Below are 17,338 nucleotides of genomic sequence, written 5' to 3'. Positions count from 1 at the left end.
GTGATGGAATGCATATTTTATTCTAGTCCTTCTTAGAGCTTCAGTGATTTTTTTTTAAGAGAAGTAAGCAGAAGTGTCAACTTAAAACCAAAAGATCCTGCCCTTTCCTGTCGTTGGCTGTGTGGAGTCAGCTCCTGGGTTTCTGACACCTGAAAATTGAGAGCTTCTTCCTGGCCTGGCAGCTGTACTTGGGAGTCTCGCACCTGTCACCATGCCATACAACAAATATATTGAGTTACACCATAAGTCTATGGATATTCTTTGGATTATCATGAGAAAAAGATACAGAAAGAAGGTCGAAAAAGCTCATGAATGTTTAAACAAGGCAAAAAAGATGATTCGTCGAAAAACCAAGCTTTGCCATAAACAGCACCATGCCGAGGAAACACAAATGAAAAAGACTCAGGATACATGAAGAGGGAAACCCTAAACAAAAGAATGATGAAAAGACTTCAAGAGAAGCAGTACCTGCGTATCTTCTGGAGAGGGAGGCACAGTCCAAGATGAAGTGCTTTCCAATAAGATTAAACGAGAAAATGGGGCACCTGGGTGGGTCAGTCAGTTAAGTGTCCAAATTTGGCTCAGGTCATGATCTCACAGTTTGTGAGTTCGAGCCCCGCATTGGGCTCTGTGCTGACAGCTCAGAGCCTGGAGCCTGCTTTGGACTCTGTGTCTCCCTCTTTCTCTGCTCCTTTCCCACTTGCACTGTGTCTCTTTCTCCAAATAAATAAATAAACAAATAAACATTAAAAAAATTTTTTTAAAGATTAAACAAAAAATGGAAAGAGAAAGTAGAAAAATGGGAAGTCCCTCTACCCAGAGTTCATGATCAGGGAGAAACAGAAGTGTTAAAAGTTATTTGAACAGGAAAGAGGAAGAAAAAAAGCATGGAAGAGGATGGTTACTAAAGACTGCTTTATTGGCGATGGCTTTCCTTGGAAACCACCTAAATATGAAAGATTCATTAGGCCCAGGAGCTTACGTTTCAAAAAGACCCATGATACAACCTGAACTGGAAGCCACCTTTTGCCTGCCAATTCTTGTTGTAAAGAAGAAATCCCTCTTTCCCACTTACAATTTTGGGTGTTATTACCAAAGGTCCAGTCACTGAGGTGAATGTGAGTGAATTGGACATTGTGACACAAGGAAGCAAGGTTCTTTGGGGAAAATATGCCTGGGTTGCCAACAGTCCTGAAAATGATGGATGCATAAATGCAGTCTTGCTGGTTCAACAGCAGTTTCATGCAAGTAACTCTTTATGATTATTGAAGACCGCACACCAATCAGGAGAACCGCCATTACTGTGATGTTTGTGAATACTACCAGGCAGCTTTGCATGTCTGCAGTCATCAAGAGAACTATTTATTCTCTTGTAAAAAAAAATATATTAAAATAGAGAAGTTTCACAAAAAAAACAACTTAGAGACCCCCACCCCTTCCTTGTGCCTTCCACATCCACTGCTTAATCTACTTTCTCATTGACTTTTAAGTATCCTCTAGCTGCTTTCCTGGTCTCCAATGTCTTTCCCCTCTAATTCATCCTTTACAGATAACCTGATCTGATCACATACCTCCCCAACTCAAGACCATTCTATGTCTACTCATAACGAACAGAACTATGTCCTTAGCAGTTTGGTTTCAACCATCCTTTCCAGTCTTTCATTTACCTCTAGACTCATAAACTCGATTTTCAACATGTATCTACTGAAAAGTTACTATATTCTAGGTCCATTGGAGGCATTTTTAGATACAAAGATGAAAACACAGTTCACGCGCTCAGAAATCTCAGAGTCGCAGATAAGTAAAGACTGCTTCCCATCCCCACATCTGTCTGTTAAAATTCTGTCCATTCAAAGTCAACCTCAAGCAACAAGCCTCCTCTATCTTCGTGTTGGAATTAATCTCTTCCATCCCCAGGCTCCCCTGAGCATTTCCCTGTACTGCTATTAGAACATTGAATCCAGATTACCTTGAATAGGCCTGTAGATATGTTTTCTCCCTCACTTTATGTAGGACTCCTTTGTGGTAGGGACAACAGAGATCTCTGTCACATCAGGAAAGAGTTCTGCCTAAAGCAGGAACTCAATAAAAATGTATTGAGAATATTAAGTTTTCCTGTTACTGAATTCAAGGAAGAAGTATTTGGTTGGTATTTATATGAGGGACACTGAATTGCTTTATTTATTCTTTTGACATTCAAACATTTATTAACCTGCTGTGGACCAGGCCTGTGCTGTGGACCGGGCATTGTGGTTACAAAGATGAAAAAGGCACAGTTGTGTCCTGAAGTGGCTCACGGTCCAGGGAGAAGAAGACAGTAGTGCAAATAATTGCAAAAGCATGAGACAGGGGCTATAATAGAGGCAGAGCAGGGCAGGAAGAACTTAGAGCCCTGCCTGCAAAGGGGGGCGGCACCAGAAAGAAGGTGATATCCAGCCGACATGTGAAGGATGGAGAGCAGTTCCCTAGAGAGAGAAGGAATAAAAAGGAAATCCTAACGGATGGTATTTTCTCTTTTGGCTGTAGTGAAGGGGGGGGACCCCAGTTCTTGTTCAAACAGATTCACCCTTTCAATATTCAAATGCTTGTGAAGGACCTACTTACTGTGAGCTGGGTCCCCTGCTAGGCAGATATTTTTAATATACGTTCTCTAAAAAGCAGATAAAGGAACTTCACATTTTAATTCAAAGGGTTTTATGAAGAACTGCAATAATGTAGTCCAGATAAGTGTTCTGATGATTTCTTAATTCAAAGAAAAAGCTTAGAAGAATGCATGTTGCTAACGTATCCATTAGGCAGTTTCTCTTAAATATCTGCTGTCCCCCTCAAGCATTTGGCAAGAGCTGCATTGCAATCAATTCCTGGTTGAATTATCTGATGAGGGTCGGAAATGCCATTATTCTGAGTTGTTGATTAAAGAGGGATTCACATGCTGTATATACCAGATGTGGAGGAGGTGGGGCCGACGGCCTGTGCTGAATGATTAGGGAGCCTGATTTGTATTCTCTCTCAGAGGCAGGGACCATGAACTTCTCATAGTGGCTAAGGAAGGAACTGTGCATGTGTCCGTGTGTGTGTGTGTGTGTGTGTGTGTGTGTGTGTGTATAATAGTGACCTCATGCCAAGCAACGCATTAGACATTATGTTCTTAAATTTTCACTGTAATCCTTTTGAGATAGATGTGTTATGGAGATGCCTGGTGACACAAAGTATTATTTAATTTATCTATTATAATTATTGTGATGATTTATGTGGCAATTTTAGCTGGGAAACTGCCAGCCAGTTCTCAGTATAAGTAGACACAGTCACATTGGGACATCTTTCTGTCTAGGGAAGGGTCACTAGAGTAGTTTCTCCAGTAAATGTAATGACAAGCAGGCACTGCATGCCCCAGGGAAAGTTATATAACAGCACCCATTTGGTGATCGACTGTTTTTCCCTCCTAATCTCTCCAAATCTGGGGAGCTTTTAGGTAGAAAGGGACTGTGAACATCCAGGGAGCTAAGGGGTAAAGACCCTTCTTTTTGAGGTTCAACATGATTAGAACTTCTTTAAATGAATGTTCCCCTGACTTCAATGTTAACTTCACAAGAACAAGGTTTACCTCTGTGTCCACAGGACCTAGATGGTAGCTAGCACTAGTAGGTGCTCAATAAATACCATTGAGTGACTCTTATCCCCCAGTTCTTTACCCTATACCCTCCTCCCAAGTTTTCCAGAATAAACTTTTACCCTCCCTTTTTTATGAATATTATATGATTTATTAAATAATACAGCTCTACAGGGAGGATATTTCCTCCATTTTTTAATTATTTTTTTAAATATGAAATTCATTGTCAAATTGGTTTCCATACAACACCCAGTGCTCAACCCAACAGGTGCCCTCCTCAATGCCCATCACCCACCCCCCCATCAACACTCAGTTTATTCTCAGTTTTTAAGAGTCTCTTATGTTTTGGCTCCCTCCCTCTCTAACCTTTTTTTTCTTCCTTCCCCTCCCCCATGGTCTTCTGTTAAGACTCTCAGGATCCACATAAGAGTGAAAACATATGGTATCTGTCTTTCTCTCTATGACTTATTTCACTTAGCATAACACTCTCCAGTTCCATCCACGTTGCTACAAAAGGCCATATTTCATTCTTTCTCATTGCCACATAGTATTCCTTTGTGTATATAAACCACAATTTCTTTATCCATTTGTCAGTTGATGGACATTTAGGCTCTTTCCATAATTTGGCTATTGTTGAGAGTGCTGCTATAAACATTGGGGTACAAGTGCCCCTATGCATCAGTACCCCTGTATCCCTTGGGTAAATTCCTAGCAGTGCTACTGCTGGGTCATAGGGTAGGTCTATTTTTAATTTTTTGAGGAACCTCCACACTGTTTTCCAGAGCGGCTGCACCAGTTCGCATTCCCACCAACAGTGAAAGAGGGCTCCCGTTTGTCCACATCCTCGCCAACATCTATAGTCTCCTGATTTGTTCATTTTAGCCACTCTGACTGGCGTGAGGTGATATCTGAGTGTGGTTTTGATTTGTATTTCCCTGATGAGGAGAGATGTTGAGCATCTTTTCATGTGCCTGTTGGCCATCCGGATGTCTTCTTTAGAGAAGTGTCTATTCATGTTTTCTGCCCATTTCTTCACTGAGTTATTTGTTTTTCGGGTGTGGAGTTTGGTGAGCTCTTTATAGATTTTGGATACTAGCCCTTTGTCTGATATGTCATTTGCAAATATCTTTTCCCATTCCATTGGTTGCCTTTTAGTTTTGTTGGTTGTTTCCTTTGCAGTGCAGAGGGTTTTTATCTTCATGAGGTCCCAATCATTAATTTTTGCTTTTAATTCTCTTGCCTTTGGGGATTGTAAAGTAAGAAATCACTGAGGCTGAGGTCAGAGAGGTTTTTTCCTGCTTTCTCCTCTAGGGTTTCGATGGTTTCCTGTCTCACATTCAGGTCCTGTATCCATTTTGAGTTTATTTTTGTGAATGGTGTAAGAAAGGGGTCTAGTTTCATTCTTCTGCATGTTGCTGTCCAGTTCTCCCAGCACCATTTGTTAGAGAGACTGTCTTTTTTCCATTGGGTATTCTTTCCTGCTTTGTCAAAGATTAGTTGGCCATATTTTTGTGGGTCTAGTTCTGGGGTTTCTATTCTATTCCATTGATCTGTGTGTCTGTTTTTGTGTCAATACCATGCTGTCTTGATGATTACAGCTTTGTAGTAGAGGCTAAAGTCTGGTATTGTGATGCCTCCCGCTTTGGTCTTCTTCTTCAAAATTACTTTGGCTATTCAGGGTCTTTTGTGGTTCCATACAAATTTTAGGATTGCTTGTTCTAGCTTCGAGAAGAATGCTGGTGCAATTTTGATTGGGATTGCATTAAATGTGTAGATAGCTTTGGGTAGTATTGACATTTTAACAATATTTATTCTTCCAATCCATGAGCATGGAATGCTTTTCCATTCCTTTATATCTTCTTCAATTTCCTTCATATGCTTTCTATAGTTTTCAGCATACAGATCTTGTACATCTTTGGTTAGGTTTATTCCTAGGTATTTTATGCTTCTTGGTGCAATTGTGAATGGGATCAGTTTCTTTATTTGTCTTTCTGTTGCTTCATTATTAGTGTATAAGAATGCAACCGAGGGGCGCCTGGGTGGCTTAGTCGGTTGAGCGTCCGACTTCGGCTCAGGTCATGATCTCGTGGTCTGTGAGTTCAAGCCCCGCATCAGGCTCTGTGCTGACAGCTCAGAGCCTGGAGCCTGTTTCGGATTCTGTGTCTCCCTCTCTCTCTCTGCCCCTCCCCTGTTCATGATCTATCTCTCTCTGTCTCAAACATAAATAAAACATTAAAAAAATTTTTTAAATAAAGAAAAGAATGCAACTGATTGCTGTACATTGATTTTGTATCCTGCGACTTTGCTGAATTCATGTATCAGTTCTAGCAGACTTTTGGTGGAGTCTATTGGGTTTTCCATGTATAATATCATGTCATCTGTAAAAAGTGAAAGCTTGACTTCATCTTTGCCAATTTTGATGCTTTTGATTTCCTTTTGTTGTCTGATCGCTGATGCTAGCACTTCCAACACTATGTTAAACAACAGTGGTGAGAGTGGACATCCCTGTTGTGTTCCTGATCTCAGGGGGAAAGCTCTAACTTTTTCCCCATTGAGGATGATATTAGCTGTGGGCTTTTCATAAATGGCTTTTATGATCTTTAAGTATGTTTCTTCTATCCCGACTTTCTCGAGGGTTTTTATTAAGAAAGGATGCTGTATTTTGTCAAATGCTTTTTCTGCATCAATCGACATGATCATATGGTTCTTACCTTTTCTTTTATTAATGTGATGCATCACATTGATTGATTTGCAAATGTTGAACCAGACCTGCAACCCAGGAATGAATCCCACTTGATCATGGTGAATAATTATTTTTATATTCTGTTGAATTCGAGTTGCTAGTATCTTATTGAGAATTTTTGCATCCATATTCATCATGGATATTGGCCTGTAGTTCTCTTTTTTTGCTGGGTCTCTGTCTAGTTTAGGAATCAAAGTAATGCTGGCTGCGTAGAATGAGTCTGGAAGTTTTCCTTCCCTTTCTATTTTTTGGAACAGCTTGAGAAGGATAGGTATTATCTCTGCTTTAAATGTCTGGTAGAATTCCCCTGGGAAGCCATCTGGTCCTGGACTCTTATTTGTTGGGAGATTTTTGATAACAGATTCAATTTCTTCACTGGTTATGGGTCTGTTCAAGCTTTCTATTTCTTCCTGTTTGAGTTTTGGAAGGGTGTGGGTACTTAGGAATTTGTCCATTTCTTCCAGGCTGTCCAGTTTGTTGGCATATAATTTTTCATAGTATTCCCTGATAATTGCTTATATTTCTGAGGGATTGGTTGTAATAATTCCATTTTCATTCATGATTTTATCTATTTGGGTCATCTCCCTTTTATTTATTTTTTTTTTAATTTTTTTTTTCAACGTTTATTTATTTTTTGGGGGACAGAGAGAGACAGAGCATGAACGGGGGAGGGGCAGAGAGAGAGGGAGACACAGAATCGGAAACAGGCTCCAGGCTCTGAGCCATCAGCCCAGAGCCCGACGCGGGGCTCGAACTCACGGACCGGGAGATCGTGACCTGAGCTGAAGTCGGACGCTTAACCGACTGCGCCACCCAGGCGCCCCATCCCTTTTATTTTTGAGAAGCCTGGCTAGAGGTTTATCAATTTTGTTTATTTTTTCAAAAAACCAACTCTTGGTTTCGTTGATCTGCTCTACAGTTTTTTTAGATTCTATATTGTTTATTTCTGCTCTGATCTTTATTATTTCTCTTCTTCTGCTGGGTTTAGGCTGTCTTTGCTGTTCTGCTTCTATTTCCTTTAGGTGTGCTGTTAGATTTTGTATTTGGGATTTGTCTTGTTTCTTGAGATAGGCCTGGATTGCAATGTGTTTTCCTCTCAGGACTGCATTTGCTGCATCCCAAAGCGTTTGGATTGTTGTATTTTCATTTTCATTTGTTTCCATATTTAAAAAAAAATTTCTTCTCTAATTGCCTGGTTGACCCATTCACTCTTTAGTAGGGTGTTCTTTAACCTCCATGCTTTTGGAGGTTTTTCAGACTTTTTCCTGTGGTTGATTTCAAGCTTCATAGCATTGTGGTCTGAAAGTGTGCATGGTATGATCTCAATTCTTTTATACTTATGAAGGGCTGTTTTGTGACCCAGTATGTGATCTATCTTGGAGCATGTTCCCTGTGCACTCGAGAAGAAAGTATATTCTGTTGCTTTGGGATGCAGAGTTCTAAATATATCTGTCAAGACTATCTGTTCCAATGTATCATTCAGGGCCCTTGTTTCTTTATTGATCCTGTGTCTAGATGATGTATCCATTGTTGTAAGTGGAGTATTAAAGTCCCCTGCAATTACCACATTCTTATCAATAAGGTTGCTTATGTTTGTGATCAATTGTTTTATATATTTGGAGGCTCCTGTATTCAGCACATAGACATTTATAATTGTTAGCTCTTCCTGATGGATAGACCCTGTAATTATTATATAATGTCCTTCTTCATCTCTTGTTACAGCCTTTAGTTCAATGTCTAGTTTGTCTGATATAAGTATGGTAGTCCAGCTTTCTTTTGACTTCCAGTAGCATGATAGATAGTTCTCCATCCCCTCACTTTCAATCTGTAGGTGTCCTCAGGTCTAAAATGAGTCTCTTGTAGACAGCCAATAGGTGGGTCTTTTTTTTTTTTATCCATTCTGATACCCTATGTCTTTTGGTTGGAGCATTTAGTCCATTTACACTCAGTGTTATTATAGAAAGATATGGGTTTAGAGTCATTGTGATGTCTGTAGGTTTCATGCCTGTAGTGATGTCTCTGGTACTTTGTGGTCCTTGCAACATTTCACTCAGAGTCCCCCTTAGGATCTCTTGTAGGGCTGGTTTAGTGGTGATGAATTCCTTCAGTTTTTGTTTGGGAAGACCTTTATCTCTCTTCTATTCTGAATGACAGACTTGCTGGATAAAGGATTCTTGGCTGCATTTTTTCTTTTCATCACATTGAAGATTTCCTGCCATTCCTTTCTGGCCTGCCAGGTTTCAGTAGATAGGTCTGTCACTAGTCTTACCGGTCTCCCTTTATATGTTAGAGCATGTTTATCCCTAGCTGCTTTCAGAATTTTCTCTTTATACTTGTATTTTGCCAGTTTCACTATGATATGTCGTGCAGAAGATCGATTCAAGTTACGTCTGAAGGGAGTTCTCTGTGCCTCTTGGATTTCAATGCCTTTTTCCTTCTGCAGATCAGGGAAGTTCTCAGCTATGATTTCTTCAAGTACACCTTCAGTACCTTTCTCTCTTTCTTCCTCCTCTGGAATCCCTGTTATATGTATATTATTGTGTTTCATCGCATCACTTAGTTCTCTAATTTTCCCCTCATACTCCTGGATTTTTTTATCTCTGTTTTTCTCAGCTTCCTCTTTTTCCATAATTTTATCTTCTAATTCACATATTCTCTCCTCTGCCTCTTCGATCCGAGCTGTGGTCGCCTCCATTTTATTTGGCACCTCATTTATAGTATTTTATTTCATCAGGACTATTTTTTAGTCTCTTGATCTCTGTAGCAATAGATTCTCTGCTGTCGTCTATACTTTTTTCAAGCCCAGCGATTAATTTTATGACATTATTCTAAATTCTTGTTCTGTTATATTGCCTAAATCATTTTTGATCAATTCATTAGCTGTCACTACTTCCTGGAGTTTCTTTTGAGGAGAATTCTTCCGTTTCATCATTTTGGATAGTCCCTGAGGTGGCACGGAACTGCAGGGCACTTCCCCTGTGCTGTCTGGAGTAACTTGTGTTGGTGGGCGGGGCCACAGTCAGACCCGATGTCTGCCCCAAGCCCACTGCTTGAGCCACAGTCAGACTGGTGTGTGCCTTATCTTCCCCTCTCCCAGGGCAGGACTCACTGTGGAGTGGTGTGGCCCCTGTCTGGGCTACTTGCGCACTGCCAGTCTTGTGGTGCTACTTTGATGGGATCTGGCGTATTAGCCAGGGTGGATCCACAAGGTGAACAGGGGTGGGAGGGGCAGGCTCAGCTCCCCTGCGGGAGGGGCCCTGCAGCAGGAGAGGGAGGCCGACCAGTCGGGGGAATGGATCCATAGAAGCACAGCGTTGGGTGTTTGCAGGGTGCAAGCAAGTTGGGTGAACTGGTTCCCTTTGGGATTTCGGCTGGGGGATGGGAGACGGAGATGGCACTGGCCAGCGCCTTTGTTCCCCGCGGAGCTGAGCTCTGTCTTCCAGGGCTCAACACCTCTCCCTCCCGGTGTCCTCTCGCCCTCCCACTCTCGGAGCAGAGCTGTTGACTTATAACATTCCAGATGATAAATCCCGCTGGCTGTCAGAACACACTCAGTCCGGCTCCTCCGCATTTGCAAACCAGACTCGGTGGTTCTGACTTGCCGGGTGGGCTGGCTGCCCCTCCACCGCCCAGCTCCCTCCCGCTAGTCTGTGTAGTGCACACCACTTCTCCGCCCTTCCTACCCTCTTCTGTGGGCCTCTTGTCTCCGCTTCACTCCAGAGAGTCCATTCTGCTAGTCTTCTGGCAGTTTTCTGGGTTATTTAGGCAGGTGTGGGTGGAATCTAAGTGATCAGCAGGACCAGGTGAGCCCAGAATCCTCCTATGCCGTCACCTTCGCCCTATCTCTACCCTCCCTTTTTTATTAACTCTCTGTTCATTCATATCCCTGAAATCTCTAACCAAAAACTGCAGCAGCTTCTACAGTCTCTTTATACATTCACACTCCATTGAAAATGATAAAATCGTGTCCTCAAATAGAAGAGAACGTTTGTCTGGTTTGTTGTAACAAACCGGAGGATGTGCAACCAGATTATCTGACATTTATGCCAAGTTGTTTAAGTAAATAAGCTCAAAAGAGGTGGTAGGTATTAAAAGGGTATGTTAAACCATTCGGTATTGGCATTGTATGAGGAAGATCCTACTTCTGATTTTAATAATAATGTTTCTTCACTGGAAGCGATGATAAATTTGTTTTGAAATGACATGTTGTTTGTAAAAAGATTTAAACCTAAGCCTTAAATGGCTTTAGCTGAATTCCATTCAAAGTGTGTTTAAATGACTCTGTCATCATTATTCTGAGGTTTTTAGAACTCTTTATAAACCACAAGATGACAGAATTAGACAAATTTGATTTTAGCCTGTCAGTAGTCTGGTATCTATGATTTGAGAGGAAATCAATGCCTTTTAAATTCAATTCAACAAACACACGGTGAAAAGCAACTGTGTGCCCAGCTTCGTGACATGAGCAAAAGATAGAAAAATGTAAAACAAGGTGCCTGCCTCTAAGAAGCTTGTAATCTAGTAGGGAGAGACAGGTGACTAAGGAGATGGTTCTAGTGCAGAAAGAAGAGATGGAACCAGATCTAAGATTCTTCTGAGGCTTTTTTACAGGACAGAGGCAGCGTCTATGCACTGTCATAGGAGAGAAGGCAGAGTGCACATTTACAAATGTAGTTTTTATTCTGAATTGTCGAGAGGTTCATTCCATCTTAATCTTCTTTATCCACTTAATCCCTCTATTACTGTTATGTGTATGATCAGATTCAGGGCAATAATATTTAGGTTTAGAATAAGCATAAAGGAGAAATGCTGGCCTTCAGTCTTGTCAAGAATATCTATCTGAAGTATTGAGATGAACAATGAAAGGCAAACAACTAAACAGCCAATAGTTCTGCCTTCCTTGATTAAAAATGTGAGTGAAATTTCTTCTCAGTTTATTCTATACACTATCATAAGTATTTTTAAAATTTTTAAATGTTTATTTATTTTTGACAGAGAGACAGGGCATGAGTGGGGGAGGGGCAGAGAGAGAGGGAGACACAGAATCCGAAGCAGGCTCCAGGCTCCAAGCTGTCAGCACAGAGCCTGACGCGGGGCTCAAACTCACAGACCGCGAGATCATGACCTGAGCCAAAGTCAGATGCTCAACTGACTGAGCCACCCAGGTGCCCCTATCATAAGTATTTTTAAATTGCTATAAAAATGGTCCTGGCTGGAAAAAAATGGTCTTGGATGTATATCCATCTTTTTGTCAGGCTGCTGTCTTTACAAAAGGGACCAAGGAAGAGCAACCTTCAGACCAGATATTCTAGAAATCACCGCTATTCTGGAAGGTACCTCTCAAGATATGTCTGAAAAATATCAGATTCAGGAAGGTGTTCACATTTTCCCTGATGTTGTTATTTTTTAACTATATTTTTAAATATATGATTTAAATATGTTTAAATTTTTTGAATATGTTATTTTTTAAATTATTTTAATGTTTATTTATTTTTGGGAGAGAGAGAGAGCGACAGAGCGTGAGCAGGGTAGGGGCAGAGAAAGAGAGACAGAATCTGAAGCAGGCTCCAGGCTCTGAGCTGTCAGCACAGAGCCCGACGCGGGGCCCGAACTCACAGACTGTGAGATCATGACCTGAGCTGAAGTCAGACGCCCAACACACTGAGCCACCCAGGTGCCCCTTAAACGTGTTATTTTTTAAATATGCTTTGCTAAGCACTTTCCCTGCATTATCTCAGTCAGTCTCACAGCAATGCTATAAACAAGGCTCTACTGTCTTTCCTCATTTTAAATGAAAAAGAAAGTTTTTTGAGTCACAAAGCTGCCAGGGTGTGAGGCTCACGTAGGCAGATTTTATTTTTTATTCCCTGATATGTACTTAGAGCCTAGAACAGAGCCTGGAATTATACAGATGTTCATAAATACTTGTTGAATGAATGAGAGGAAGGATGACTAAAGGGTAGAGAATTTTCTCAAGGCCACATAGATAGTAAAGGGTAGAGTCAGGACTCCAACTCAGGTCTGTTTGATTGCAAATCCTCTATTTCTACCTCCTATGCACTATTATATCTGCCCATGGCTTGAAACTGCCTTTTCGGTCAGATCCAGACAGCTGAAAGATCAGAGTATCCAACATTTCCAGAGACACCAGTTGCCAGGCTTACCCAGTTAGTCTGGCCAAGAAGCTAGATTGAGAGTGGAGGGTCAGTCCTTGTTTTAAGGGGATCCAGAAGCAGAAACAGTGATGGCAAATTCACTCTTACATTCCATCAAAATTGGAGTCTTTGAAGATGTGTTGTGGAGGTTGAATAATATTCTGTATGTAATGGACTTGGTCTAAATTCAAGTCCATTAAGCACCTAATACATAATTGCACCTAATACATAATTGCAAGAACTAAGGAGGTGAGTATAAATTTTGTAGAACATACTAGGTCCTACTAAAATTTTGAAATCAAGGGGTGGTAAAGCTTTAGATTGATAGACATTTAGCTTAAGACATTGGTAAAACCAATGCCTGATATAGCTACCTGACTCACATGATAAATAATCATAATCATTTGAATGAGCTTCCCATTTGCATTCCAATTTTAATATAACAAGGATATTGGGAAATGTATTTTTTAGAAATTTTTTAAATTTTTTATTTATTTTTGAGAGAGAGAGAGACAAAGTGTGAGCCCAGAAGGGGCAGAGAGAGAGACACACACACAGAATCCGAAGCAGGCTACAGGCTCCGAGCTGTCAGCACAGTGCCCGATGTGGGGCTCAAACGCGTAAACCACAAGATCATGACCTGAGCCAAAGTCAGACGCTTAACCGACTGAGCCACCCAGGCGCCCCAGGAAATGTGTTTTTAAAATTCTATTCTAAGTACTTTACAAATCTGAACTCACCCCTTGGAGCAGCTTTGGAGACAGAGATCATCATCACAGATGCTTCCATGGATTTGATTTCATTCTGTCAGTAATCGGTTAATCTATGATTTGAGAGGTAATGGAAGCACGAAAAAGTGAAGTAATTTTCCAAGATCCCACAGCTGCTTGGTGCAGAGTTAGGATTCAAACCCCGACAGTCTGGCTTCAAGTCTGTTCTCTTAGCCACTATGCTCCAGTAAAGGAAAGGTGTGATCAGGCCTTATTCCTATGCTTCCTGGGACCTAGAACTGGCTCTCTCTATGGCCTTAGGGTGGAGACTCTATAACAGACAACAGAGTACAGATTTGTAATGCTTCTGATGGAGCCAGGGTTGGGGCATGGCCTCATATTAAGCCTTTTTGCATACCTGGAATAAAAGCACTGTACCACCTACTATTCAGAGTAGTTAAGAGCAGTATAAGACACTGATACATACAGAAGTCTATAGTAAACTTTATTATACTATAGTATATATATATATAGCATATACACTATAGTATATATATATATAGTATATATAGTATATATATATAGTATAGTGTATATATAGTATATATATAGTATATATATATAGTATAGTGTATATATAGTATATATATAGTATACTATAGTATATAGTGTTGTTATAGTATTATAATACTATAGTATTATACTATATATATAGTGTATAGTATAGTATTATACTATAGTAAACTTTATTTATTTGTTTATTTGTGTATTTATTATTTCAGGTATAATTAACATGCCATGTTATATTAGTTTCAAGTGTACAGTATAAAGATTCAGTAATCCTATATATTTCTCAGTGCTCAACAGGATAAGTGCTTTATCTATTTTACCCATCCCCTTTGTCAACCACTAGTTTGTTCTCTATATTTAAGAAACTTTGGGTTTTTTTTTTGTTTGTGTTTGTTTTGTTTCTTAAATTCCAAGTATAAGTGAAGTCATATGGTACTTTTTTTTTCTCTGACTTATTTTACTTAGCATTATACCCTCTAGATACATCCATGTTATTGCATATGGCAAAATTTCATTCTTTTTCATGGCTGTGTAATATTCCAGTGTGTGTGTGTGTGTGTGTGTGTGTGTGTGTGTGTGTGTATAGTTCATATATATAAACTTTAATGTGTCATGCACAAGTAGGAAACTGTTGTTCACTATCCTTCATTACTCGGCCTGAATATAAACTATTTAAGGGCAGGGTCTGAATTCCTGTTTCTTTTTAGGTCTCTCTCAGGGACAAGCACAGGGCTCTGCACACACAGGAGATCCTATGGTTCATCAACCATACCACACCTGGCTCTTTGGAAGGAATACCTGTGGCCCCAGCAGTTTCAATTAATGCCCCTCTGACTTGCAGCAAAATCATGTATCTTTCTGATTTGATTATATATAAATGAAACCCCAAGACTATAATGTCTAATAAGGTAGGAAAGAATTAGTTGCTGTTCATCAGTTTCTTAGAGGCATGTTCATGAGACAGGGTCTGGGTATTGTCTTAGTTCCTTGCTGAGGCTTTAGAGTTTATGTCTTTGGGAGACAAATGTCTCATTAAAGCAAACAAAGACAGAAACCAACTAGTCCCTTCACTGAAGTGCAGTCAGCTTTTGCACATAACGTTCTGTCTTTGCTTTGTCTGGTGGAGGCTGTTTAGGGTCACAGGGAAACACATCACATTCCAAGCAGTCCTCCATCATCCTGCTGACATCTTCCAATTCCTTGAAAAACACGTAAGCAGCTCCCAGTATCAAAACCTGAAAATAAATGAAGCAAAAGTTGAGAGAATTCAAGGGAGAAATAAACAAATCCACAATCCTAGTTGGATGTGTTAATACTCATCACACAGTTATTGATAGAATCGAGTAGACAAAATAAGTGAGGATATAAAAGACCTGATCGCTATCAGCCAACTGGATCTAATTGACTTTTATAGAATGTTATACTATACCCAAAAACCACATAATACTCATCATTTTGAAGTGCATGTGGAATATTTATAGACCATATTTTTAAAATAAATTTCAAAAGATCAAACTGATACAGAATATGTTCTTATTCGGCTAAATTTAATTTAATCATAAGACGATCTAGAAAAGGTCCAAATATTTAGAAATTAAGCAATAATAATCAAGGGCCAATGAAGTAATCACAAGGGAAATAAGAAAATACTTCTAACCAAATGACGATAATTTCACAACATATTAAAAGTTGCGGGATGTAGGCAAAGCTGTGCATAGAGGGAAATTTATTGTTTTGAATTTCTTTGTTAGCAACAAAGAAAGTCCTAAAAATCAGTGATCTAAGCTTACTGCCATTTTAATAACCTGGAAAAACAAGAACAAATTAAATCAAAAATAAGTAGAAGAAAATAAATAATAAAAATAAGAACAGAAATCAATTAATTTTTTTAAGTGGACAAACAGCAAATAAAATCAACAAAATCAAATGTTGATTATTTGAAAGGATTAATAAAATTGATAAAAAAATCTCCCTACACTGATTGTGAAGATTACAAAATGTGCTTGAAAATTTATACCCTTCCCATCAAGAGCTGTAATCTACGTTCCCTTCCCTCAATCTGAGGTAGCCTTGGTAACTTTGTTTGTAACCAGTAGGGGTTGATAGAAGTAGCACTACTTTAGTTCCGAGCTTCTTCAGAAAAAGGCCAAGCAGCTTCCACCTGATTCTCTTGGGGTGATTGCTCAGAAGGAATCATGCTGGAGGGACCACACGGAGGCACTTCATCAACAATCCCAGCCCGGCTCCCAGTAGCCAGCACCACTGCCAGCCCCAGAGGAAGCCATCTTGGACATCCAACCTAGTGGAGTCTTAGATGACGAAGCCCTAGCTGACACATGAATTCAACGACACTGAAGACTCCAAGCAAGAACTTTCAGTTGAGGTCTTCTCAAATTTCTGACCCACAAAATCATTAGTAAATTAAAGTGATGCTTTTAGGGGCGCCTGAGTGGCTCAGTCGGTTAAGCGTCCGACTTCGGCTCAGGTCATGATCTCACGGTCTGTGAGTTCAAGCCCCGCGACGGACTCTGTGCTGACTTCTCAGAGCCTGGAGCCTGTTTCGGATTCTGTGTCTCCCTCTCTCTCTGACCCTCCCCCGTTCATGCTCTGTCTCTCTCTGTCTCAAAAGTAAATAAACGTTAAAAAAATAATAATAATAAATAAATAAATAAAATAAAGTGATGCTTTTAAGCTGCTGATGTTAGGGGCAAGTTATTATGCAGCAGTAGTATAACCCACATACTGATCAAGAACCAAAAAGAGCAAATATAAATTCCAATATCAGAAGGGAAGGAGAGGGCAACACTAAAGATATTACACATTAAAAAGAAAAAATCATGGCAACATTATGAAAAACTTCATGCCAATATATTTGGCAGTTTAGATGAAGTGAATACATTTCTTGAATGACACAAATTGCCAAAACTGATACAATACAGAAAATCTAAAACCCTATATCTATATGATAATGAAAAGAAATTAAATTCCTATGCAAAAGTCTTCCCACAAAAGAAACTCCAGTCCCAGACAGTTCAACAATAAATTCAATCAAATATTTAAGGAAGAAATGATACTAATATTTACAAAAGCTCAGAAAATATAGAAGCTAATTAGGAATACTTTCTACCTCATCTTATGAGGCCAGCACAATCTTGATCAAAGACAAAGATGTTATTAAAAAACCAGACTTCAGACCTTTAGTCCTTCATCAACATAGATGCAAATATTAACAACATGTTAGCAAATAACATCCAGAAATCTATGAAAAGATCACGCTAAAATAAATAAATAAATAAAAATTAAAAAACTAAAAAATAAATTAAGAAAAAAAAGAAAAGATCACATACCTAAGTGAGTTTATCCTAGAAACACAAAGTTGGTTCAATATTCAAATATAAATTAAGTTCAATATGTAAAAATCAATTGATACAGTTGCCATTCATATATCAACCAATATAGATACCACTGAAAATAGTATTAAAAAGATAAACTATTTAGGAATAAGTCTGATGAAAAATGTGCAAGTTGCATACACTGAAAACTATAAACA

At 39.5% G+C, this 17,338-nt stretch overlaps 1 pseudogene; it reads left to right on the top strand.

Moving 5' to 3' along the window:
• Window positions 1-211: 211 nt before the first annotated feature.
• LOC123600049 lies at window positions 212-1,860 on the top strand (annotated as a pseudogene).
• The last annotated feature ends 15,478 nt before the right edge of the window (window positions 1,861-17,338 follow it).

The sequence above is a fragment of the Leopardus geoffroyi genome, chromosome C1 (genome assembly GCF_018350155.1).
Source record: "Leopardus geoffroyi isolate Oge1 chromosome C1, O.geoffroyi_Oge1_pat1.0, whole genome shotgun sequence".
Taxonomy (NCBI): Eukaryota; Metazoa; Chordata; class Mammalia; order Carnivora; family Felidae; genus Leopardus; species Leopardus geoffroyi.
This window is presented reverse-complemented; position numbering and strand designations above follow the sequence as displayed.